The sequence below is a fragment of the Pelobates fuscus genome, chromosome 7, assembly GCF_036172605.1.
Source record: "Pelobates fuscus isolate aPelFus1 chromosome 7, aPelFus1.pri, whole genome shotgun sequence".
In the NCBI taxonomy this organism is placed as follows: Eukaryota; Metazoa; Chordata; class Amphibia; order Anura; family Pelobatidae; genus Pelobates; species Pelobates fuscus.
Window position 1 is genome coordinate 146,643,840 of NC_086323.1, and position 26,413 is coordinate 146,670,252.

The 26,413-nt window shown below is 39.8% G+C and overlaps 1 protein-coding gene across 2 annotated transcripts in view; it reads left to right on the top strand.

Annotated features, from left to right (window-relative positions):
* Positions 1–26,413, top strand: part of FOXP1 (forkhead box P1) — a 691,275-nt gene that overhangs the window by 285,577 nt on the left and 379,285 nt on the right. Inside the window, exon 1 of one of the 2 annotated variants that reach the window (XM_063426763.1) lies at positions 23,417–23,606. The exons of the other annotated variant lie outside the window; for it this stretch is intronic. The gene's annotated coding sequence lies outside the window, so the exon portion shown is untranslated. Of the gene's footprint in view, positions 1–23,416; positions 23,607–26,413 lie in introns of those variants that run through there. 2 annotated transcript variants of the gene reach the window in all.

Sequence of the window (26,413 nt, forward strand, 5' to 3'; positions counted from 1 at the left end):
TTATAACTATCTTAACTTAACTAGTGCTTCATCCATACTACAGCTAGCTAGGGTAATCTTGTTAAAGAGTTGTTGCTGATGATTATCAATGAGCCATTTATGAAGGTCCAGGGTCCAGATCTATTTGTATATAGTAACTATGAGGTCCACGGTATATAAATCTAAAACCTCTTATACCCACAGAGATATATTATAAAAGGCACCGAACTATAGGCACCCAGACCACTTCATTTCATTGAAGTGGTCTGGATGCACTGTTCCATTACCCCTGCAATGTGAAACATTGCAGTTTTAGGTTTAAGAAAGCCATAGACGCGCTGCCGGCATTTTCACGAAGTTCAATTCCATGAAATAACGTTGGATGTCCTCACTCTTTGCATGAGGATGTCCACCGTCTTCAAAATCCCCATAGGAAAGCATTGATTTAATGCTTTCCCATGCAGGAAAGTCTAATGTGCGTGTGTCCATCGCAAGAGGAGCCCGATCTAGCTCCGAGGGACCTTTGCCCTATTAAGACTTAAGTGTTAATAACCGGATGGGAGATAACGGAGGCAAAGAGACACTATAACTTTATGAGTATAGTTTTGTAATAATTAATTTTTTGGACTCACAGCAGTTAGTCATATGGAAATTTGCTTGAAATCCATGTGAGGATATTTGCAGGACAGTCAACTCCCTAGCATTCATCTTTTTAATCTTAACAAAAGATAGATGGATTCATCTATATCTTCCTTTATATGCTTTCTAGGATATACGGTAATATTTTTTCGGTTCTTACATCCAAAACTGTCGATTATTTGTACTACCGTAATTAAATTTTTAGAAAATGCTAATTTAGTGGTCTCCTGACAGTCTTACAAGGTTATTCACAAAACTGTGAATTGATGCAAATAATCTCCATCTTCACTATATCCACGGCTTGACTATTTATGCCTGAATTCTGTTTCAGATTCTTATTCTTTACTATTTGTTTAGTAAATAGGCTTTAAGATGTGATTATGATTATGACAATTTGAATCGAAAAATATAGGCCAAAACACTCCCCAGCAGATTTAGAAAAAAAATTCAGTTTGATTATTTTGGACTAAAATGTACAGTTTAGCAAACACCCTATTCTTGTAAAAAACAAAAAACTAAATTTCTACTCCTGCCTCTTACAAAGATATTGTTTGAGATACAAAGAGATGTATTCACTAAATAGTGAATAGAAATATTCAGGCTAAATAAATGAAACTTTGACAGTATCCGATTTGAAGAATTTTCCCAAATTCTTCCTTGAAACTTGCAATTCAGTTTGAATGTCTCTACTATTAGTTGTTTAGTAAATAAGCACCACAATTGTATATGGTTCGCACCCTTATATTTTTTATAGGGAGGGGGGCATGATGGTAACGTGAAATGAGTGCAAGTATTATGGGAGCGAGTAGAATCTCCTCTTACCTATTCTTTAAAAATATATACTGTTGAGTGGGAACATATTATTCTAGAGAATATTACGTGGCACATTTAAGGCATAGTTTTCAACACATATCCTTGTTATTTATTGAAAACATCTTATAGCAAATTCTGATGAAGTTCATTTTAAACCAAATACGCAGACAGCTTCTCACTGCAGTTTCGGATGGCCCTATTTGTCACTGACATTGAAAATCAGCACAGGATCTTGCGATGAGATACTTTCTACCGCAAGTATGACTCTTTGTGGTTTTTGAGCATTTCTCACCGTAAATAATAAGTAAACTAATGAGTCAGGTTAGCAAGATTCACATTATTATTTTTTTTCTAATATCTTGCCGACACTTAATATGTTAAAAAAAAAGACATTTAAAAAAAAAAAAAAGCTTTTCTCTATATGTTTAGCAGTTGTTTTGAAATATGTTGGGCAGGAAACACAAAATGATAGTGTTTGGTTTTGTGGCACTTGTGTGGGAAGTGACTGGGGGTGGGGACAAATGTCGGGGAATTGATGTAGATTGAGTAGTGACAGATGGGCTGTGTTGCATATTCTCCATACATTCTAAGCGAAAATCTTCTTTTAGTTTGACAGACACATATATTAATTCTTAGAACGTTGTGATACTTCCCAGGAGTTTTGATGGGGTAACGGGGTTGTACCTATTTCAGATTGAATAACTGTCTCCTTTTTTCTGGTCTGTTATCCCCTTTCGTGGAACTGATCATATTGTGTATGAATATACCACAGAGCTCCACAGCACAACAATATGCAGTAACAGAGCTCCAGTCCTGTAAAACCCATATTAGTAAGCAGTGTACCCGGGTGTCTCACAGAGCTGCCTATCCAGAAAACTTTGTGCAATATGCGGTGCGCATAAGTGTACCATAAAACCCTTTGCAGTAAAATTCATAGTACAAAGCAGTATTTCTTAGGGGATCACAGAGCTCTTCAAAAAATATAAACTCACAGCAATAAGTAGAATATTTCAGAGCTCCACAATAATAACATTCATATTGACAAGTAATGAACCTGAGTACATCACAGAGCTCCTCAGCAATACAAAGTGCAGTAAAATAAGGTACATCAGTCAAAGTAATCTAGTGTTACAGAGGACCTCAAAACATTGTTATAAAAACTATTTTCACCACCTTGTGGTCTCCCCCTCTTCCTAGCCAGACACAGCCTAAAAGACCAGCCACTTGGCAGATAGCTCATGTTAGGCCCCGGATCAGAGACCTAGCACTCAAGGCTAAACATTCAACCTGGTGGTGATTAGACTCCATGAGGACTATCAGAGAGCACTGTTTGAGCAGATGTCCCAAGGGAGGTGTACTCCTTTGTTACCATAATCACCCCCTGCATGTTGAATTTACATCCGACCTGTATAAATATGTGTAGTTATGTTCAATAAGGTGTTCAATAAGGTGTTATTGTTTTCACCCTTCATTAAGTCTCAACTGGTGTTTTAGATGCAGGAGGGTGACTTCCCTGGGGTTCAGTGGTGGCTCAGCCTAATAGGAGTTAGAGTTCCCACTCTGACTCCCTCCTCTCTTCCTCCTGTGCGGCTAACGTTGTAAGCTGGGAGAAGTGACAGGGCAGTCACTTCCTCCCAGCTGTGATGTCATCAAAGGGGCCGCTGGAAATCCATAGCCATTGGGTGGCCCTAACAGCATGCTCAAAATAATATTAATCAGTTAATATATTAAATATATGGGTTTAGTCAGTAAACTGACAATTGTATATGCTTGAAAGTTTAATGGCAGCATTTTGGCTAGTGTAAAAGAGTATTTTTGCCTGACATTACTTAAAACCAGTCACTAAGTGGCAGCTAACGAGTTCCATTATTCTCCATAGTAACTGCAAACGGCCACTTAGAGGCTGATTTCAGACTGGTTTCAAACCCTGTCAGTACTGTTTAATGGCTGCTTATTACCCAGGAATCTTAGCATCGGCATCTTTCCTACTGCAAAGAAGCTAACTTGTTATCTCTCTTATAGGAGAAATACATATGACCCTATCATTTCATGGACAAAGAGACACTTTAATTTTAAGGGTGTGAGTGAGTGTGCGGCCAGGGAAAGGGCTGTTCTGAGAAATGTTAGATGACATAGTAATAACAGTAGAGAATGCATACATGTATGTTAATCAATGTAACAATAGAACAGTTATTTCAATTTTTGTAACTGCAATCAATGTTTTGTAACGATAATGAATCAATGCATCTCTGTGAGGAAAATTCAGCGTCCCCATGCAGAGCGTGGGGACGCTGAACAGCAGGGCTGCTTACTGTGCAGCCCTGAGCCAGGAAGCTCCTCCAGTGGCCATCTAAGGAGTGGAAAAGGCAGTGTTTACATGAAAATGCCTGAAGGTAACTATTAAACTCACCAGAATAACTACATTAAGCTGTAGTTGTTCTGGTGACTATAGTGTCCCTTTAAAAGTTCTTATCTCCTGCTCTGTAAATCGAACAGGAAGCTCCTGCAATTTCTAGAAAGCTACTAACAGATCAGGAGATAAATTATAAATGCAACTGAATTTGCCGTACAGGAAGTGTAAACAGTAGATTACTTTACAGGAAGTGTTTGGAAGGCTGTGCAAGTCACATGCAGGAAGGTGTTACTAGGGCTGTATAAACAAAGTGATTTAACTCCTAAATGGAAGAAAATGGAGCAGTGGGACTGCAGGGGCATGATCCATACACCAAAACTGCTTCATTAAGCAAACGTTTTTTCCTGGCTATAGTGTCACTTTAAGGACACTTCATTTTGAACATTTTAGTGCAGTAATACGATGAGTTTTATTGCTGTGGAGCTTTGTGACACAATCATACACCTCAAACATAACCATGGGTGTTTTTACTGTGGAGCTCTGTGATACATTCATACACACTATGTAGTACTGTGGAGCTCTGCGATACATTAATACATGTTATACAGTAGTGTAAGGTTCATTGCTGTGGAGCTCTGTAATAGGCACTATTTTTTTTTTTTTTTGTATTCTTTATTTTTCATTATGCAGAGGTTAACATGCGTTTGATAATGCCACAACATCATAGTTAAGAGCGAAATAAACACATATTTGTACATTTATGGCATGGGAATGGCTGCACATTTTTATAGTTTATTTTAACCCCTTAAGGACACATGACATGTGTGACATGTCTTGATTCCCTTTTATTTCAGAAGTTTGGTCCTTAAGGGGTTAAACAAGCTTATACATGCGCTTCTATCTGCTGCTCTCAGTGGTGTAGTATCGATTAGAACACATAATGCAAGTTGCCGATTTGCTCGCCCATGCATGATAAACATGCTTAACTGTAGTTAGGATATACACTACTGAAGACTACGCTTAGGGAAATGAAATGCTGATGGCGTTTGTCCTGCCTTTGTGATGGTGGTATGTCTGTGTGTATGTTTAACTGTGTAGGCTTACAACATGTATATCTACGATAGGTGTACCTCTGTGGGCACTGCTTTGGAATGGTTATTCTATTAGTGTTTCTAACTGACGTGGCTGCATAGCAGAGCACCATGATGCAAACATGTAACACGTTTAATCTAGGCTTCACTTTTAGAGACCCTATGCTTACGAACACATAGACTGACTGCTTGGCTCAAACAGGTGAGAAGCCTGCGTTGTCATATCTAGTATGTAACTAGCAAGATAGTGTTAGCATATATAACAAGAGAAGAGGGATATCAAGCTTAAAGGATTGCGCAGGTAATTAATAAAAAAAAAGCAAGTATCCGGTCTTATCGGCTGCAGAAGGGACTGGGTTGCGTCCAGTGTGGCAAAAGGGGTTTGAGCGGGGTCCGCCAGGCTCACTCGTTTTGTTGGGTTTCCCTTCATTCCATACCCAGCAGAGGGAAGAGCTTTGTGTCTCTGATTGGGATGCTCAGCTTCCGCAAGAGTGTTATGGGTGGTCGGCTGTGGGGGAGGGTTCGGCAACAGTGGAGGAGCGCCGGTCTCGGGGGGCCAGAGAGTCAGCCATGGAGGCTCTGTCCAGGTCAGCTATGGAGCGTGCACGGTGGGTCAAGCCTCTGAGGGCTCCAGGTCTCACTGCCGAGTGGAGTTGAGGCGAGGAGGCTCCCTGGTCCCAAGCCTGTGCCACGGTCTGCCTCTGTGTGCTGTTGAATGGGGGCCCTGCAAAGTCCCAGTCTGGCCCCACCAAGGGAGAGTAGGGTCGGGTCGCGGTCTTTCTGCGCCTTGCGAGTAATTTGCTCAGCTTGCGTGGTCGCTGCCGGGTAGCCGGTCTGTTGGTGATTCCCTGCCCTGGAAGGCAGTTGCCGCTTTTGGCGGGTGCTGGACGCTGTTGGGTGCCGTTTTGTAATCTGCGGCCCTTTCTTGCCTCCTGTCTCTCGTCTGTCGCTTGGGGGTCCCGGTTGGGATTTGCTGCTCTTGCCGCCAGCTTCGCCCAGAAGGCCCCTAGTATAGCATCGGGTTTTGCCTCTAGGCTCTCCTGGGCCTCCGGTCTGCATTGCGTGTTTAATAGCCTTGTGTGGCTATGGCAGGGGAGTACGTCCGCCATCTTGTGTGTCGAGTTTCTTTTCGCAGTTTTGCTGTATGATTTGTCCAGGCCTATCCACTCTGTAGGCATTGGAGTGTGGACTGGGATATCCCTCCCGGCCCAGAGGGGAGGGAACGGGATTCTGTGTGGTCCCGCCGGGGGAAGAGACAGGGGACGGGAGATCGTCCGCTTCTCCCGCCCGACGTCCCCTCTAGGCCGCAATCGCTCTGTCAGGTTTTTGGTGTCCGGCATCCCGGTTTTCTGGACCGGAGCGCTCCAGCCGTCGTCTGTGATAATTAAGTCCCTTTGTGGGTCAAGTTGTGAGCGGCAGAAGTCTTGCTTCGTGGTTGGTCGGGTTTTTGCTCGGGAGCTCCTGCAAGTTGCGTCCATCCACCATGCTGGTCAGGCCCCGCCCCGTAATAGGCACTATTGTTAGTTTTAGAGCTGTGGAGCATTATGATGATACACTCATAAACACAGCACATTAAAAAGACACTTAAAGTCTATGCTACCAGATGTACGGGAAAAACATTATTTTAAACCCTGGGCAGGTTTGTCTAGAAAAAGTTGCACATTTTTGAAAATCGAAAGCATGACTAAATGTTTTTTTTTTTTAATATTTGTTTTCATTTCTAAGCAGATTTTTATTATAATGATTGATTCATTAGTACCATTTGTGTATTATGCATAGCTGGGGGTTTATTGTTTTATTCACCTCACACACTGGATTGAAATGAATATTGTGTGTATGCTTCTGATTTTCCATCCGTACTTGTCACTACTGACATTATTTAGCACCTGAATCATTCAGTTGAAAACACGTTGTGGTATTTAATTTGAGTAGGAGATATCTGTGTTTGGGTAGGTGGTTCTACTTTTGTTTGTGTGACATTTGCTTTTATTGCTGATCATTGAGATCACCCACATTTTGTTAATTGTTGTTTTTCTATTCAAGCAAAATATTTTATTTCCCAGAATATGATTTCCTTGTTTCCTGTAAAGAAACTATTTATTTTGACAGCACCCTCAATATATTTTGGCCCCCATCTCTATCGTAGCAGTAAAATGTTACGAATAACAAAAAACGAAAGCCGACGAAAAATATTAACCACTGAGATCTATTTTTGATGTGTCAGTTTTAACTTACCTAGTTACCCACTAATCCAGTTTACACGTAGGCATGGTTGAAGAGATGACATTGGTATCAACCATTTCAACACCATTTGGTTGAGTGTGTTGCTTACAAAGATGTCACTTGGACTCATCACAAAAACATATTGTTATTTTATTGTTTTAAGGATCTAATTGTTTTATTTGTTCAATTAAACAATATCTAGACTTTCCTGATGGACCTTTTCATGCAACAAGTGTCTAAAAGGAAATTCCACACATCATAAACACATAAGTCACTTCCGGGTCAGGACTAATCTTACTGCAAATGCTCTAAAGTGTAGGAATCCTGCAACCTTTTTGTTTTGTTTTTTTAAACTTTTCTTTTTTTTTTTTTTCATATGTTTTAATTCAATAACTAAAAATACATTTAAAAAGATGCATCATCACCTCAACAAATTGAGATGCTTTCCCACCACCCCACACAGGCTTAGCTTTATGTTGTTGTATACATCAAAGTGGTGCTCAATAGTGAAAAACTGTGAAAATTCTGCCCTGGGAGTAGAACTTTATCCCTGTTGAGTGTGCCATGGTCACTCAGTGCTTGCAGTTGTTCTGTTTAGTGGTGCACGACTTATGGTTTTAAGCACTGCACCAAATCTTTGTGTACTTTCTACGACAGTGGTCTCCACCCCAGTCTTCATGGACCACTAACAGTCCAAGAATTCCTAGATTAGCTGTTTTTGAAAAGTTTGAGCCACCACATCTAACACCAATACTCAAATTGTGGGCCATGTCAATTAAATATGTGACTTTGATTCCCCATTCTGTTATTTGGTTGAAGGAAAATTTTACTTGGTCTGCATTGTGGTGGTTAATAGCCGCATGATTCACTCTCTGTGGTTCACAGATATTTGCATTAATGAGCAGGTGTATCTCTTAAAGTAGCCACTGTATGCACTATTATATGTGGTGCAGGATACAATGTATAAAGTTTAGCGAATGAGAGAAGATGGGTGCTTGGTGGAACACATCAATTGCAGATACGTTCTTTTAACCCCTTAAGGACACATGGCATGTGTGACATACCATGATTCCCTTTTATTCCAGAAGTTTGGTCCTTAAGGGGTTAAATATGATGCAGCAACAGATATGTTGTGGTTCCCAGCATCAGAAAACAAACAAAGAATACACAACAATTGCAAGAATATCTGTATGAATATATGTATCCATGTACATTTCCTCTAATGGTAAAGGGTTACTCCAATCAAAAAAAATTTTTTTTTTTTTTTTTAAAAACACTGACTTTGGTTGTAGTAATGCTATTTTGTGCTGTTCCCCTACCCGAAAGGTCGTCCTAAAAATCCTCCTTAGATGACATCACTATCCCTCGCTAGCAATTAAAAAAGAATTGCCACACTTACAAATCACTGAAGTGGTTCTGGCGTGTGGACTAACCCTTTCAATTAATTACAGGGTTAAATTAATTTACATGTCCTTGCTTCTGGAGGCAAAGAGCATTTCCTATGGTCAAGGACTAGGTGGAGAAGGTGGAGGAGATTAGGTTTATTGAGGAGTTGATTCATTCACCTCCAGACAGAGAAAAAACTTACTCCACTGTGTTGTTCTATTGTCTTTGATGGCTGTCTTCTGGACCTGCAGGCTCAGGGCAGAGTGGGGCACCCTCACTTTCATGATCTATTGTGTCCTTCCCTTGATGATGTGGTTCTGTTAAGTGAACCCTAGGGGCAAGATCCAGAGGCCACTGCCCCTGAAGAGATATATGCCACAACTTTGTCACACTGACAAGGCCACTGCTTTGCATTAACCTAGTTGAATAGACATCCCCCGGAATTTGCTCTGAGCTGCTGATGAGGTACAGGTGGAGGCAGAGGCAGGAGAGCGATACAGGTTGTGCTGGTTTTAAACCCACCCCTCCCTTTTTTCTCTTTTCTTTATTTTCTCTTTTCTTTCCAAATGTTCCCCTTCCAGTTTGTCACACAACGTTGCTCGCATCCTATTCTACACGTTTGCTAAATCTTGCTAACTCTTACCCTCACCTTGCTGCTCATGAACAATTTTAAAGCATAGTCACCAAGAGGGAAACCGACTATGTTTGTAAATGTAGTAGAGTGCAAGGAAGTTATGTTATGTCAAGTCAGAAGTTCTCAGAGATTGATGTGACAGAAGAATAGAAGATAGTCAGGCAGAGATTACTCTAGATATGCTTAGTTGAGAGGAGAACATTCTTCACCTATTTAGTCTAGGAAAAAAAAATAATAATCAAGACATCAGAAGCAAACAGATGCGAAGATGGTGGTAACCAAGACAGTAGAAAACTTCACCAAAACCTGGGAAACAATTATTTCAGACTAACAGCCTCTGACAGTCATCAAAACTGAATACAGTGTAGAGTTTGAAAAAAGAAGACAAAAGCAAGTTTCCTAGTTTTTCATATTTCAAAAAGAAATGAGATTCCTATGAAAAAGATTTTCAAAATTTCTTAAGAATATATATATATATATTTTTTTTTATCATGACAGCCCCAATGGAAGAATGATTCACAAGATTTTATTCCTGGATTTTCTAGTTTAAAAGCTCACTGATAAATGTAGATCTATACAACATTACCGTTGCACAGTCCATGGCTTGATTCTGGTTATTGAGCCTTTTGGATTACAACCCATGGGTTTAAAAAATACTATACTTAAAACAGCGCCAATTGCTAAGGTTATCTACAGAAATGCGAAATGAAGTCTGAAACATGAGGTCTGTCTGTGTTCATTTGCATGTCAAGCTGGGAACTCTTGGATAGTTGTGGAAACATGGTTTCTCGAGCTTCTGTCCCCAAGGAGGACCTCTCAAAGTCCAACTTGAGATATACAGGTGATGTGCAACAGTTATTTATATAAATATATTTGTGCTCAGAATTTAATATGTAATGGATAGTATCTGTAAGGGCAAAGTTGGTTGTGGTGTGCCAAAACCAACGTACGAGTGGGCCTGTACATAAAAGAGGGCCCACCAAGGAGAATGTAATTATAACATGGTGTAGGTGGGTGGGGACAATCAGCTGAACGGCAGAGGTGAGTAGGGGCTGGGAGTTTAAATAGGGGACTTACTCCTCCCACAAATTCAGCCCTAATGGTCTTTCTACTTGTGCTCGGGAATTTAATACGTAATGGATAGTATCTGTAAGGGCAAAGTTGGTTGTGGTGTGCCGAAACCAACGTACGAGTGGGCCTGTAAATAAAAGAGGGCAAAAGAGAAGTTCAAGAAAATACACACTTTATTGCCTTGTTACATAACCAAGTTCCTGAAAGCTTGACGAAGCTCTTTTTCTGGTCGTGGAATATAAGTATGGTATATGGAGGATTTCCATCGCCCCATTCTCTTGATGATGTGGACTGGTGTATTAGTGCTGTAGGCTGAAGAGGCAGCTCCTATGCGAAAGGAGTGCCCGGAGAATGATGTCGGATTGAAACCCAGTTTAGATAATAGTGTTCTGACGTGAGACGTGAATTTAGCAGTGATAAGCAGGTGCCCTTGTAGTGATAAGAGCGGAGAGTCTGGTAAGTGTGCGTGAAGGGTTGACCGTAGGTGGTCTAGCGCCTTGACCGGACACCAGGCATTATCAGTAGGGAAGAGAGGAATTACAGTGGGGTGTAATGAATGGTTGGTTTTAGTTGATGGGATCGAAAGTAGATAGTGATCCTCCACCTTTGTAAGGTGCGATGTTTTTAGGCTGTGCGTGATATCCCCTTGACGTTCAACAGTGAACTCTCTAGGTCTGAGAAAACCGTAGAAAGCAAGATAGATAGCCGCTTTGATCACCAGGTTTGTGTCGGGATCAAACGGGGATTCGTCAAGGAGATTGCTAAGTGATCTGAAGATAGGCCCATCTATAGGTAGCCTTGTAATAGTGAGAGGAGCTGAAACCTTTAACATACCTTTCAATACATTTTTAATGGGATATGATGACAAGAAGGGGGTGTTGTTAGGAGAAATTTGTGAGGCTATGGTGAGATAAAGTTTTATGGTGTTGTGGGAAAGTTTAAGATGTAAGTGGCAAAAAGAGGCAAAAGCCACCATGGTTTGTATAGAAAGGTCGCCTTGTAAACCGAATTCTGCAGTGAATTTGTTAAATATGAAAAGTGCCCTATTATAAGAGATAGCTGTGTTAGGTGATAGTGCTTGGTGAGTGAGAGTCCTAGCGTGATGCATTAGTGTGCTCAATCCAGGATTAGTTCGTGAAACCATGGTGTCCTGGATGGCTGGTGGTGAGCCGTAGGGAGTGCCTGAGAGAATACCTGGAATTGAGAGCGAGAAAGAGCGTCAGCTGCAGTGTTGTGGATACCCGAGATGTGACAACAAACTAAGTTAAACTGACCGGTTGCTGCTAGCCAGGTCAGCTTGCTAATCAGCCGCATGATGGTCAGGGATGATGAGCGCCCCTTGTTAATGATTTCGCAAGCTGCCGAGTTGTCAGAGTAGCATTTTACTGCCTTGCCGGACCAGAGATGACCCCAGGTGTGTGCGGCCGCCACAATGGGATAGATTTCAAAATAGGGCTGAGGTCTCCCTGAATCCTGGCAAGGCATCCATCTCAGCTGGCCAGTGACCCCTAAACCAGTGGTTCCCAAAGATGGCTGCAAAACCAGTGTTGGCTGCAGCATCTGTGTGAATGATGGGTGAAGAAGTGGAGAGAGGGGGGATAAACATGGAGATACCGTTCCAATCTGCCAAAAATTTCCCCCACATAGCTAAGTCAGCCTTGGCGTGGGGGTCCAATGAAATTGGGCAAGAGTCCGGTACCCCATGGAGCAGGCAAAGGAGCCTGGATATAAAAGACCTTCCCTGCGGGATGATGCGCATGGCAAAGTTCAGGGATCCCAGAAGGGACTGGAGTTCCTTCCTGGTGCAAACATCATTCCGCAGGAACATGTCTATCTCCCCTCTCAAGCGGGTCAGTTTGTCATGGGAAGGCTAGCTCTGAGGGTAACGGAATCTAGCTCTATCCCCAAAAAGGTTAATTTAGTTGTGGGGCCAATTGTTTTAGATGGGGACAAAGGTACTCCAAGTGTGGAAAAAAGTGCTGTAGTGCGGCTGATAGCGGTGGGTGTTTGTGCCCCTGGCTGTATCAGTAGGAAGTCGTCTAGGTAGTGAATAACGGAGTGACACCTGAGGACGTTCAGAAGCAGCCAGCATAGTGTCTCAGCGAAAATATTGAAAAGTTTGGGGCTGCTTCGAGAACCGAAAGTCAGTAGTGTGGAGCAGTAGTACTTTCCTCGCCATTTAACACCGTGCAAGTGCCAGAGTGAGGGGTGCATGGGTAGTAACTTAAACGCGTTTGTGATGTCTGTTTTGTTGAGCCAGGGGCGATTACCAGAAGAGATGATGGCCTGTATAGCGTTGTCAATAGTTACGTACTGGAGTGAGAATTTGTCTGCTGGAATGAGTGCGTTTATGCTGGGAACAAAAGAGGAGTGCGGTGCCGATAAATCGATAATTAGACGTTTTTTATTAGAATATTTGTGAACTGCGACACCGATTGGTTTAGTGCCCAGGAGGAAAAAGGTGAGGAGGTGAAAGGCCCGATCATGAAACCATTGGTAATTTCAGAGGAAAGGAGAGTGTCTGTGGAGACTGGGTCTAGACGTGCTGACAGGAGATTAGGACATTCAAGTGTACCTGAGGGGATGGCTACTATACCCGTGAGAAACCCCTGTGTGAACCCTGTGGTCAGATATTCCACCAGGTGCCTGCTAGGGTGTGACCTTAAGTAAAAAAAACAGGTTGTCGACGTTAATGTCGGTTAGTCATTTGTTAGGGGACAACCTGGCCGGACACATGGTCTTGGTATGTGCCCTGAAGCAAATGGAGCAGATGTGCAATAATCTACATGCGCTGAAACTGCAGGAGCCTGCGTTGAAATTATTGCACACCTGCGCCTTGCCTTAAAAGGAGATGGGCCTACCCAGCTTGTCACGTAGACCACCCGCTGGTTTGTTGTGAGGGGTGAAAGAGGGATGAGGGGTGGGAGTGGAGGTGACACCAGTTAATTCTAACATTGAACTGTTTCAGATGGGTCGCCGCCTTCGCTGATACTGACTTATGATAGTCATAGAAAGAAGAGCCCCCGTACTTGATGCCTAGATCCACCACCTTGTGAAGGTAGAGGTCTTACTCCTCTCTTCTGTGGGGATACACCGTGCAGATGACGTCACGGTATATCCCGAAAGCTATCACGAACTAGGGAATTGAAAGTTTTTTATTAAGCCTGGGATCTCTTGTCTTAAGCACTACTGATATATCCCCGTAATTGTAAGCCTTGTTCTCCAGTATGTCCTGTGAAGCTATAAGCAGAGATACCAGACACACGTACTTCCCGTCTAGGATTTCTTTCCTGATAGAGTCTGGGACGGAGTGAGCTGGTGACTCTAAAGGAGCTATAGCTGTGACTGGTGTTGTCGAGGGGAGTATGGGGGGGGGGGGGCATGCTGGTATAGCGGGGACAGCCTGGGTGGAGACTGGGAGGCCCAGGGTATTACCTGGGGAGGCGATGGCGCTCTCCACCTTAGATAGCCTGCTATTAAGGGTCTGTAGGTTGGCCAAGATTGCTGCCAGGGTATCCTGGGTGGCCGTGCCAGTGCTTGGTGGCTGTCCTTGAGAGCTAGTGCTTGGCCTAGGCTCAGGGGCTTGGTAGGTAAGCAGCCTGTAAAGTTCTGCCTTTCTAGCTGTGGCTGGAAAGGGGATTCCCCTGAACCTAAGCTCGGCCGTAATTTTAGGAATAGTCCATGCTCTCAAGGACGTGGGAGTTGAAGTGGTGAGAGATTCGCCTGGAGACTCTGGTCTGGTTGGCGTGAACGGTATCTCTTCTGGCAGTTCTTCGATGGGGATTGGTTCTTGGGACATTCTAAAAGAAATTATTTTGTGAATGAGGTATTAGAAGGGGAGTAAGGAAACGTGGGGGGATATGAGGGATGGTATTTATTGGAAGAACTGGACTGTAATGCTAGTGCCGAAGCGAAAAACTTATCTGTGAGATTTTTGGTAGGTGAGGCCCTAGTGGCGGTGAGAGGCTCTACCTATGATTTGGCTTAGGAAATTGAGGCCACAGACAGTGGTGGCAGGGTGTTGGCCTCTCGTGACTGTAAAGAGAATTCCAAACGTGTGGCCGTGACAGGTGAGGCCCTGACTAAAGCCCTGTAGTAGGGCGGGTGAGGCGTATAACTATGATTTCAGCGTGGGGACGTACCTCCGTGTTGAGGTGGGAGATGGCCTCGCGGGACCGGATTTCCTAATAGGGTGAGCTAAGGCGGTAGCCTAGACCCAGTAGCCAGTTCAATTGTATACTTAAGGTTGACTGGGAAATTTTGGTGTAATGTGTGCATACTAACCTTGAAAGGTTGTAAATGATAACTGGAACCTTCTAGTATTTTTTTATGTGCCGAGTTTTGTCTGCTGCTGTTCTTGAAGAAGAAGCCTGAGGATTAAGACAGACGTTGATGTATTTATACGTATCGTGGTGACGTATGGTTTGTAGTGAGGGTTGGCTGTTACGAGCGCAACGTAAGATCCTGAATTGAGGGATCTGAAAGGTTTAGTATAGGATTGGGACGAGTTTGCGTTAAGGAGAAAGGCTGATTGAGGCCTTGGGGTAGTGATTGCCGTACGTGAGTAAGGACGTAAGTACCTGGCGGTATGCCTGAGTATCGGATCAGGTAGGTTGGATGTTTTTCCTTGTCCTGATGGCAGTATGACCGTAGGCCTGGGTAGAGAAATTGTAAATAATTAACATACCGTGGGCGTAAGACCGTGAGTCAATCGTAATGAAACCGAGACCGAGTAAGGTCTTGTATAGAAAGGTCTTGAAAGAGTGGGGAACTATACCTTGAAGAGCGTAACTGGTTTAATGTGTAGAAACCGGTGGAGGCCTAGAATAATACTGGAGCTAAGGATTAACCAATGAATATTTAAATGGTTAATAGTAATAAATACCAACATGTCTTGCTGTGACAAGGCTAGATAGCTTAATTGTATTTGAGGCCTATAGACCTGGATGATACCAAAGTGAGAAAAATACTATACCTGTTCCTGTAACAAAAATAACTTGAAATAGCAACTTTTGAGCAGGAATGCAAGAAACCGATGCAATCTGTAAAGCCAAAGACATGTGACAGAGGCAAGAATAAATGACTACGTGATTTTAAGGAGAAGATGTAGTACAGATGTGGATTTGACGGAATTACCCTAGGAGATCGTATTTAATAATTAATATCTGTATGTAGGGTTTGAATAGGGTTGGTGTATAGCTAGAAAAACCTGTTCTTTATATTGGTGACATGAGAAGTTTATAAGAATTAGTAAAAATGAATATTAAAATGTAGGTTACTAGTTAATTGGTGTAGGAAAAAGAACCGTATCTATAAATAATTATGATTTTTAAATGTTTTAGATATATCAAACCAGCCAACATTTAAGAAAAAGACTGTCAGTTAGACCGGATTGAATAACCAATACTGACATGTAGGTATCAGCAGTTATCTGACCGAACAGGGAATATGCGTTTACATTTAAAATTCGTGTAAATAAAATTCATGAATTTATTTAGCATGGTTTAAAATAATTAACCGTAATAGGGATTTGTATCGTGTGTTCGTTTAAATCGTACGAATAGATCAATACTGAATGGGAAAATAGCGAGGGGTGAATAGGATGATCGTCTAAGGTTAAGGATGCACGAACGGGTAAGTAGGTGAGTACGAGGTTCGTGCGTATGACCGAACAGTAACACAGAAATACAACGATTAATGTGAGGGTTATACTTATACATAGTTCGGCAGTTTTTCCGTACGAATATGTGAACGATGCGTAATTGTAACGGGCGTTCGTCTGTTTTGGCACGAACACTGAATACGTTAAACGAGCATGGATACATTTAAAGAAGATAGAGGGAGCCTACCCCTACGTTTTTAGGCCCGAATGGAGGGAAAAAGCCGAACGCTATTTCCCTCACTTAGCTTACGTGAGCGTGCCGGTCTCGTGACCGGAAGCCAGGTACCGCGACTGGGAGGAAAAACTGCGCGGCGGGGCCTCAGAACGGACGGAGGATTGCTCTGGACCTCTTGCTGCAGGATACTGAAGCTGTTCTGGCGGGAAACTCGGACCGGAAGTGCTGGTTGCTATGGGGAGAGACAATCAGCTGAACGGCAGAGATGAGTAGGGGCTGGGAGTTTAAGTAGGGGACTTACTCCTCCCACAAATTCAAGTCTAATGGCCTTTCTACATGTAGACATTGTATTATATAATTCAATAACAAAGCAAATAAAACATTTCAATATTAATTTTAGTTATATACATGCAATTGTCTACCTTTTTGATTGAGGGGGCATATTTCCAAATTTTCTTTTACCCCAGTAGGGTATGCTTTTCCATGTTGTACGCTTAAAATAAATCTATGTAGGAGCAAAAAAAAATATTTCTTGATTTGTTGTCATGTTTTTTTCAATTTGTTTTCTTTTTCTAAAATAGTTTGGGGGGAGGGTTCTGCTAGTCTTTGAGAAAGGACAAAAAGGAAGCTACTTCTAAATTCTCTATTTAGTCACTTTTTTTCTGCGGAGACTTCTAATAATTATGTCATTGTATCCGTGGCATCTGATAAGACCTTGAAACATTCAGTAAGTCTGCATTTTAAGACAATAATCAGCTGCCTTAGAAGGTCCCCATCTGCAGAGTAGAGTTCTTTTTACTGAAAGATGTTTTGCCTTTTTTTTTTCAGAGAGATCTCGCATTTCATCATCTGTTGAAGTACATATGAAAAGTCAGTGACTCTGAATCCATCTGCTGTTATTATTTTCCACTGATAATTGGCTGGAACAATGAAATGTCTGTGTCTGTAGCCTTTGAAACTGTATACCCTGTTTATTTTTCTGGAGGTCTCATTTCCCTCCCACCTTTTTATTTTTTTGTTACCTCAAGCTGCTAGCTAATGTTTCTGTTTATTGGTGAATCAGACACCCCCCTCCTCTTGCCAGACACCCCATTTTATTCATTAAGTAATTCTTTTATTTAGATTTTTCATGATTTTGTTTTATATCCTATTGTAATTACAATACTGATACCTTTTTTTGTGTGTTTTTTTTTTTTTTTAATTATTTACAGTGTAGTTACAGGTATCCCCATGATAGTAACTTCAGTGATGGCCAAGCTATCCTACACAAATCTACTCCTGGTGTCAAATGCAAAACTATACCATGTGTGATAAATCTATAGCAGGTGCTACAGACCTCTGACTTTCCACCAGTTGTTGGGTCTGTGTATAAAAAAAAAAGTGTTTTATGCCAATAACTGTACATGGTTCATGTAGTATGCTGGATGTAAATCTAATATTTCATTGTTTGGTATCATGTTTTTGTTTTCTTAACGTATTCAGTGCCACAACGTTCATGCAAGCATTGTTCTGTAGTGTGTTGCACTCTCTTTACAGTTAGTGTTACAGCTTTCATTTACCTACATACAAGTATAACAAGACTGGGTTCCTAATTGTGGTATTATTTGCCTAATTAAGGTCATGATTAATTTTATGACATTTAGAAATGATTCTGTAAAATGCTTTAGACAAAAATCAGTTTTTTGCCTTTTTTTGTGTGTCATCTCATATCCCCCAGCTATCATATAAAAATATATTCATAGTTTTAATGTTGTTTTGTTTGATGAAGTTATCTGTAAAATGTTTGGTTGTTGAACAGTGAAGAATATTTTGTTGTAGTATAGCCAGTCTGTGAATTGGTCATGATTGATCATGATCATGATTTAATTAACTAACCTTATTCCCTTATACTATGTTTGTATACAGTTGTGTACATAGAGTTCAAGCATTTACATCTCTGCAAGGGCTGACCCATATGACCATTCCGACTTTAAAATCTCTCACTTTGTCATCTATTTTTCTTTTTTACATATTTCCAATCAATCCAAGCCACGTTTGAGACAGTTGTCTTATAAAGATAAAAGAAGAGAATTGTAGGGTACTGTCAAGATCGACGTGGAACCTAAACATGCAGACTATAACACAATAACTAGATAAGTCGTATACCAGTCCTAAGGGTCACCAGGCTAACGGCAGAGGATTCAGAGAGAATGCTCGGGTTAAGGTAAGGATAGATATGGATTAACATTATAACAAGCCAAGAGATCAGGAGAATCAAGTAAATGGACAAAATCAGAAACCAGGAAAAGGAAATACAACGAATGTCCTCTTGGGCTACTAGAACCACACAACAGGGCAACAAGGACTGGAGGAGGTAAGGATATATAGATATAACTTAACTTCTGTTGATCCACGTGATAAGCAAATTCCTTATTAGCATACATGGATTCGTCATATTTATGCACCAAACTCAGACTGGGAAGTTCGCCATTAGGATGCAAATTTGGTCTGGCAAATTCGCCATTCTGACCCAAATTCGGCATCCCAGAAAATCATCAGCACATGAGCGTTCAGAGTCACAGAGAACACCGGGGGGGATTCAGGTCAGAGGTAAGCGATCACGACAGATACTAACCTATTTGGTTAGGTCATTCATCATTTAGAAGAAGAGTTTTTCAGATGTGGATTTATATTTGCAGTGAATCTGAAATGAATGAGGAACTAAATGGTGGGGAGAAGAGGAATGTACTTAAAAAGTCTGGTGTGTGAAGGGACATTGTGTCTGGTCTAAACAGAATATGGGAAAGTCAATAAATAACAGAGGAAAACACTTGTTTAGAACATTGAAAAACTGTTCGTCAGTAAATATTTCAAGGACAAACAGAAAAAAAAGGCAGAATAAAGTGTAAAAATGTTTTGCAATGGATGGTGTTCACTAGACTATTACACAGAGTATAACATTCATTTCAGTCCTCGAGTGCTACTAAGTTACATAACATTAAATGTTCTCTGATATAGGTGCTTTTAGAAATAGAAAAACAAGATGCCGCCGGCTACCTTTATACACTACTTAACAAAGCTGATTAATGTCAATATTTTTTAAGCTGTTAGTAAAAAAAAATCAAGCTTTCAAGCAGTGGGCCTCATTATGGCATATTTTGCAACTTGCTTTCGTGATTGCTTTGTTTGATCAATGAGTGACCTGCCACTTAGAAGGCTACACAAGTGAAATTAGCCACACTATACACCACTTTGATTTTATCAGGCAATAACCAACTATTTTGTAGTTTTGTAACTTTTCTGACAATTCTTTTTCACCTATGTTTGTTTAGTACTTGGGTATCAAAAGAGCTGAATATTTATGTAACGGAAACACATTTTTTTTTCATGTTTTACCTCATTCTTTTAAATTTAGTTTTAGTGATTTTTAATTCAGACAGATTAAAAAAAAAGATTAATATTTATTTAAGTCTTCTTAAAAATGCTTGCAAGTCAGATATGCAGAATTATTCATTACAGTGTGACTTGTCAAGAATTCTAATGAAATGCACAGTAAATGTCATTCAATGGTCTTTACATATTTGCCAAAGCCTCCAAGCAAAGCCCCCAAGGGTGGTGTGAACTTTTGGTGTGTGGTAACATGTAGGAAACACAAACAGGAGATATACTCACCTGAATCTCTCACTCATGGATGCCATCATCGTTCTTTTGGAGTCTGTCTTCAGTAGAATACACAAAATCAAAAATGAGGGCAGCACTATCAGATGCAATAGTGCACACAAGGTGCTACCAATAATTTATTGGAAGGATAAATGTACAAATGTGTCGGATTTGCCCCTTTATCAATGCATAAGTGCCTCTTCAGCTCCTAGTGCTCCATCATCCAAAATTCCTCATCACTGAGATCCAACCAAAAATAAATCTTTCTCCACAGATGTCACTGTCACGTTTTCTGCTTGCTCCCAGCATCATTGTAATGCCTAATGGAACGCTGTACTGGAAAAAAACTTAGAACAATTCCCAACCTCTCAATAGTCCTACATCGATGATGACGTAAACAGTAATATCCACTCTAAACGTGTAGCCAAAAATTACGCAACTTTGGCGCCATAAATTACATTTTGCTATTGCTCTGGTGTAGCCAGATGCTATGGCTGTTTCAACTTAGTCCACCATAGGTGAACCCGAGAGTGCGTTCCTTGTTTCTATTGATTATTTGATATAGACTCCGACTTGCTTGACTACTCCTGTCCTCTGTTCTCCAGACTTTCTCATGTCTCTTGATTATGTGTCTTTGTGTGCTCCTTGACATTGGCTTGCTCCTCTTAGTATGTTTTCAGACATTCTGTTTGTCTATCCTTAGTGCTAGCCTGGCATTTCTAAGGACCAGTATGTACTTCTGTCCTGTCTTAGCCTGGATTTGCTTGTCGTGGTTACGTTAGCCTTGCCAGTTGCAACAACTGCTTACAAATGACAAAAGTTGTTTCTTGGCTTGGCTCATAAGTATCATAAAATTAGGTAATAGTAACAACCCCTGGGAAGGTAACAGCCCCAGAACGTACTTGAAAACCACAGTAATCTGAATGTACATTTCCTGGTTAAATACTTTGTTATTGTGATTATTATTATTATCATTATTATTATTATTATTAGTAGTAGTAGTAGTAGTAGTAGTAGTAGTAGTAGAGGCAGTACAAGTTCAGGACTTTGGGTACCATAAGATATATATTGAAAAACAATAGTGGACTTCAAGACCTAATAAGTCCTAATAAGTTGTAGTTAATATAGCGATCGTGTCCCTTTGCCAAGTGATGCCATTAACCACAGCTGTAATGCACAATGCTTTTTATAATGCTAATGTTTTCTGAGCACACACTCTGACAAAACTACGCATACTTTGAACCTGGGAGTTTTGGACATGCAATAGTGAACACTAAACAAATATGAGCAAGGTACAGATTCATCCATTGACTTATGGAGTTTTCATCAGTTGATATCATGGTGAGATAAAGTGTTCTTTATCAGAAATTAATATTAGACATTTATTTTTATAATTAATATATGCCCATATGTATTGCTCCATTTTCTTTACTTTCAGTCACCATGTACAAAAAATCCGTTCAATATCAAGTACTTTTTTTCAAAAATAAATAGTGCAATGTGCATTTGTAAATAGATTACTGTTCAGGAATACCTAAAAAAATATATTTATAATTTACTCAGTTAATTTTTTTTTTATTGTTAGTTATAAAATCCTTTTCATGAATTTTTGGGTGTAGGAGAAAAAGATATAGGATTATTTGGTATCCATTATTGCAATATTAGTGCAATATTTCAGACATGGTCTATGTAAAAAATCTAAGTGTACAAGAATATTCATACAATCCTGGCTATTACCTAAAATATAAACAACACATCTGACTTCTTATTACTTTATGGAAAAATAAAATATATTTATTGCTATAAAACAAATACAGCTTGATGTTTCAAATGCACATGTTCAGGGCAGATCTTCGCCTATGGGTATTTACAGAGATCCTAATGGCTTGCCCTGTTTATGTGATATACAATATTCACATATTCTAAAAATTCCAAAAGAATGCACAGTGAATGTATATGAGCACCATTACAACATATTTCAAACAACCCCAATGTACATATAAATAGTGTGTTTTTAGTGGTAAAGCGACACTATAGTCACCAGAACAACTACAGCTTAATGTAGTAGTTCTGGTGAGTATAATTATTGCCTGCAGGCATTTTAATGCAAATACTGCATTTTCTCTGAAAAGGCAGTGTTTGCATTGCCCCCTAGGGACACTTCCAAGTGGCCAATCCTCAGATGGCCACTGGAGGTGCTTCCTGGGGCAGTGCTGCACAGTAGACAGCACTGCCAGTCAATGTCTCCACGCTCTGCTGAATTTTCCTCATAGAGATGCATTTATTCAATTTATTTAAATGGTGTTTGGCCCCGCCCCATTTCATCTCCTTGACGATTTCAGCCAACCCATGCTCTCTCTATGGTAAAGCTTTGGATTGGCTACAAATCGGCAATTCGGATGTTGTCACCAAGGAGGTGGATTGACGTCCCGCACTGGAAATAAGGTGAGTTTTCACCCACTGAACTGCCAATGCCACTGGACCACTGCACACACTGCAGTCATACACACTGCACTCATACACACACACTGCATTCATACACACACACTGCATTCATACACACACACTGCACTCATACACACACACTGCACTCATACACACACTGCACTCATATACACACACACTGCATTAATTATATACACACACTGTAAATAAATATTCAATTAATATATTTTTTTTAGGATCTAATTTTATTTAGAAATGTACCAGTAGCTGCTGCATTTCCCACCCTAGTCTTATACTCGAGTCAATAAGTTTTCCCAGTTTTTTGGGGTAAAATTAGGGGCCTCAGCTTATATTCGGGTCGGCTTATACTCGAGTATATTCGGTAGCTTATTTATGTATATGCAATATAGCAGCAATGAGTTCTATTTAGTTTAATGTACGTCTATGCATCTGTACTATACAGGAACCAGCTACTCTCATTCATTCTATTGTTACATTTTATACACGCACATATATATATATATATTATTATTATTTTAAGTCACTAAAAACCTCTCTAACACAAGTAAAGTCATGCCTAAAGGACAGGGAGAGGAGAAGAGGTTGTAAAGTTAAAATAAAGAAATAATAATCTTAATTACTTATTCCAGGATTTTCTACATTCACGTTTTATTAAATATAGTGCCCAGAATTTCGCTTTTGTATACACTACGTTTGCTTAAGACTTCGTACAAACAAGGAGCACCGTGTTTATTTTTATCAACACAGACTATAAATAGTCTTCCACATTTGGAAGGTTTTTCTTTTATTGCATAGACAAAAAGGGGAATTGGGGGCATATCCGGAACATGCTTTTTGCAGGAATGGTGCTGCCGTAGAGACCAAAATGTATACATAATACAGATTAGGAGGAAAGCACACAACAAATGATAAAACTGTATTTTTATGCGTGCACTGTTCTTTAATCGTTGTCACGTTTTTCTTTTATTGTCATACTCTGTGTTTCTATACATTGCACTTCCTTGGGGTTCTTGCACGATGTGAGCAGTCCATTCATCTGTAAGTAAATCTTCACCTTTTACTTGTTGGAGAGTTGCAGCAATAGGAATGGAGCTGAGCAATATCAGCTGCACTCTGCCTTCTTGCTGTCAGAAAGCAGGGCAGGTAAAATTCACAGCAGGCATGTGAGTTCAGCCAGTTACTCATTTGCTGAGTGTTTGTGTTTATGCAAAAGGGGCCTCTTCCTGCATATTTAATCTAGAGAAAGGCAGTGGCTTTTGTTGTGTTTAGACCACATGCCTTCAGTCCTTCCGTACACTGACGCTTGTGTGAGAGTACACAGAGCCAAGATAGTCACATTTCTGCAGTGTTTTGTTTTTTTCAAAAGCCTCAACTTTTTGCATAGGTTTTTTTTTTTTTTTTTCTTCTTCTTATTCTTGGGGATATACACATGCATACAAACATATATATCTGTGTCTGGGTCTTCGTATGAATGGGTAAGTGTATCTTCACTTTTATACTTTGTATTACTTGCCAACTTTACAAAAATACTTCCTTCTCAGTGCTTCTGTTTAGCAAAAGACATCCAGAATTCTTAATTTAAATAAACTTCGCTTTTTGCACGTAACTCTATATTGATGCTTATTGACCATAAAAAAAAAAGAAAAAGAAAAATGATCCTTGTAAACTGTCCTGTTAATTATTTTTTTTTTTTTTTCATTAATTTCATTTTATGTTTCATCTGTTTGCTTTGACACAGCAACGCTATTTGCCGGTTTTAGTAAAATCTTGTTTTGTGACTTTGAAGATAATGCTCTTAATGTTTGCAAAAGGCTTTCAAAGAGCCCAGAAAGCTGGAAGCAGCGAGGAACGCTGGTGTGCATTGTGTCCCAGGGAAGGGATCTGAGCACAGTGTCCTGGGTTAGGGATGGTTTTCTGGTGTGGAGAAGAGTAGAAACAAAATTGACTCTTCATTGATATGAGTAGCACGCCAACTACGACAGCTATGGCCGAGCGCACCACAGGGTATGTGATGTGGTCTTAGAGGAAAAAATTGTGTGACAGCCCTTCCTCTCTCTTTTTCTAGGTGACATTCCACCCTAGGAAGTGGGTTTGCCCTGTAGGCTTTTTTTTAACCCTTAAGCAACCATAAAGCATAGAGAAAACATTGTAAGTCCCTCCACGTGCAAAGAGGTTTATTGCCCCCTCTAGACACTGTATCTTCATCTTCCTCTTTTATTGCTGTCGTCATATAATTTGGATTGTATATCGTATGCAACCCACAACTTATTGTCTCCCAAAGTACTTTGATTTACCGTAGTTTTAAGTGTGAGAGTTAAAAACTGATTATACCTGTATTTTATTATTTATTTCTAAGAATGTTTTTATTAAAAAGAATTACGATTTTAAAAATTATATTATTAGAATATGTTTGCGTTACTTTTTAAAGTTGGACAAAAAGCAATATTTAACTCATTCATCGCTGCTGCTGAATTACACGACTAAACAGAAGGGTGTGCTATTACACCACATGTGAGATGCGTCCCTCAGCCAGGAAAAAAAAAAATATCCAAAAAATGTCATGGAATCCTTATCTATAAGTTAAAAATGTTTGGAGGATCAAAGGGTGAAAAACGAGTATTTCACCCAAAACAAATAATAAAAAGTAATGCAGCAAATCCAAAAACACTATTATAATTTTGCTATTAAATTAGGGATTTTTAATGTTATTTTTTTTTCCCTTTCAACAGGAACTAAGAAAAAATAATTTTATAAGAATTTATTCAGTCCAAGCACCTTGTGTGATTAGTGCTTTTGTATTCTTAAATTTTGATTGATAGAGATAATCGTTTTCATGTAAAAACATAGACAGGTACTTTAACTAACTGTGACAATAGCTATTTCCATTTCTTTTCATTTTTTGTTGAACACAAGTGGGGGCTGGGTGGCTGTGATTTTTAACTCCTTTTGAGCAGCAGAAAACCTTTAAAACAAAGCCTTTTTATCAACGTTTCTGAAATAAAAACTCTAAATATTATGTTCATCTGCAGCAATGTATAGGCAATAAAGGGACAGTCGTAAAATCTATCGTCTTGATAATGACCAAAACTCCCTCTTTTATAGCAAGATAAGAGAAGATTCTCAATTAATGTAATAAATTGCCACCAAGCTGCAAGTTCCATACAGCGGGAAACATTTTTTTTTTTTTTTCGATGGCAAGAGAAAGAAAAAGTTACCACATTATATTAGCAGATATGAAGAGCTATGAAGAGCAGTATAATAAATGAAATTGTATCCTTGTCCAATGTTTCATGTGTCCTTGAATGGACTGATAGACATGAATACGAGGTTAATTAAAACCAGGGGAGGGGTCAGGGGAGATGGGGGGGTTGAGGGAAAATGCAGAGACAAACCTTAATTTTGAAGTGCGTGGAATAGATTAATTTGGTAATAACTTTATTTTAATTCAAACTATGGCATTATGTTGCACCGACTCATTATCTGTTACGTGTGGAGTAAGTCAATGAGATGGGCACATTTAGGAATTCCAGACAAGGCACTGCCAAGTTGTGATGTCCCATAATCCATGAGAAGCTGAAGTAGGAATATAAGAGTTTAGCTATTATTATTATTATTATTATCATCGCCATTTATATAGCGCCAACATATTCCGTAGCGCTTTACAATATTAAAAGAGAGAGGGATTTAACTATAAATAGGACAATTACAAGAAAACTTACAGGAACGATAGGTTGAAGAGGACCCTCTTGTTTTGGGTAAACTGTAAAGCTTTGTTTTTCACCCAGGAATACAAACAGTATAGCTCGTCACTAAACAGTGAATTGTGAGGAATTGGCATGTAAAATTATGGCCAAAATACAGCAGCTGAAAAAAAATAGTCTCTGATTTAGATAAGTTCTAGCGTTTTTCTTTATTTGTTTTTTCAACATTAATATTTTGGCCTACATGTTTGTGTTTTTGTTTGTAAACTCTTTGGGGTACACTGTTTAGTAAATATGTTCCTTACTTAGCAAAATGTTTATATTTTGGCAAACTATCAACCATATTTCTTGGTTTAGCATTGTGGATTTTTTCAAATTAAATTTGAAATATGCATGAAGATACATACTCAGCATGTATGGGGAATACAAGTCGGTCAAAGGAATATTCAGAATTTGGTAACTAATAATATTTCACATTCCAATTAATTGCCTGGGGACATCAGGAATATTTTCAGTTGATTTTGTTGTTTATCTTTTTAGGGAAACAGTATCTATAATTAACTGTATAGCTTTTTGGACTA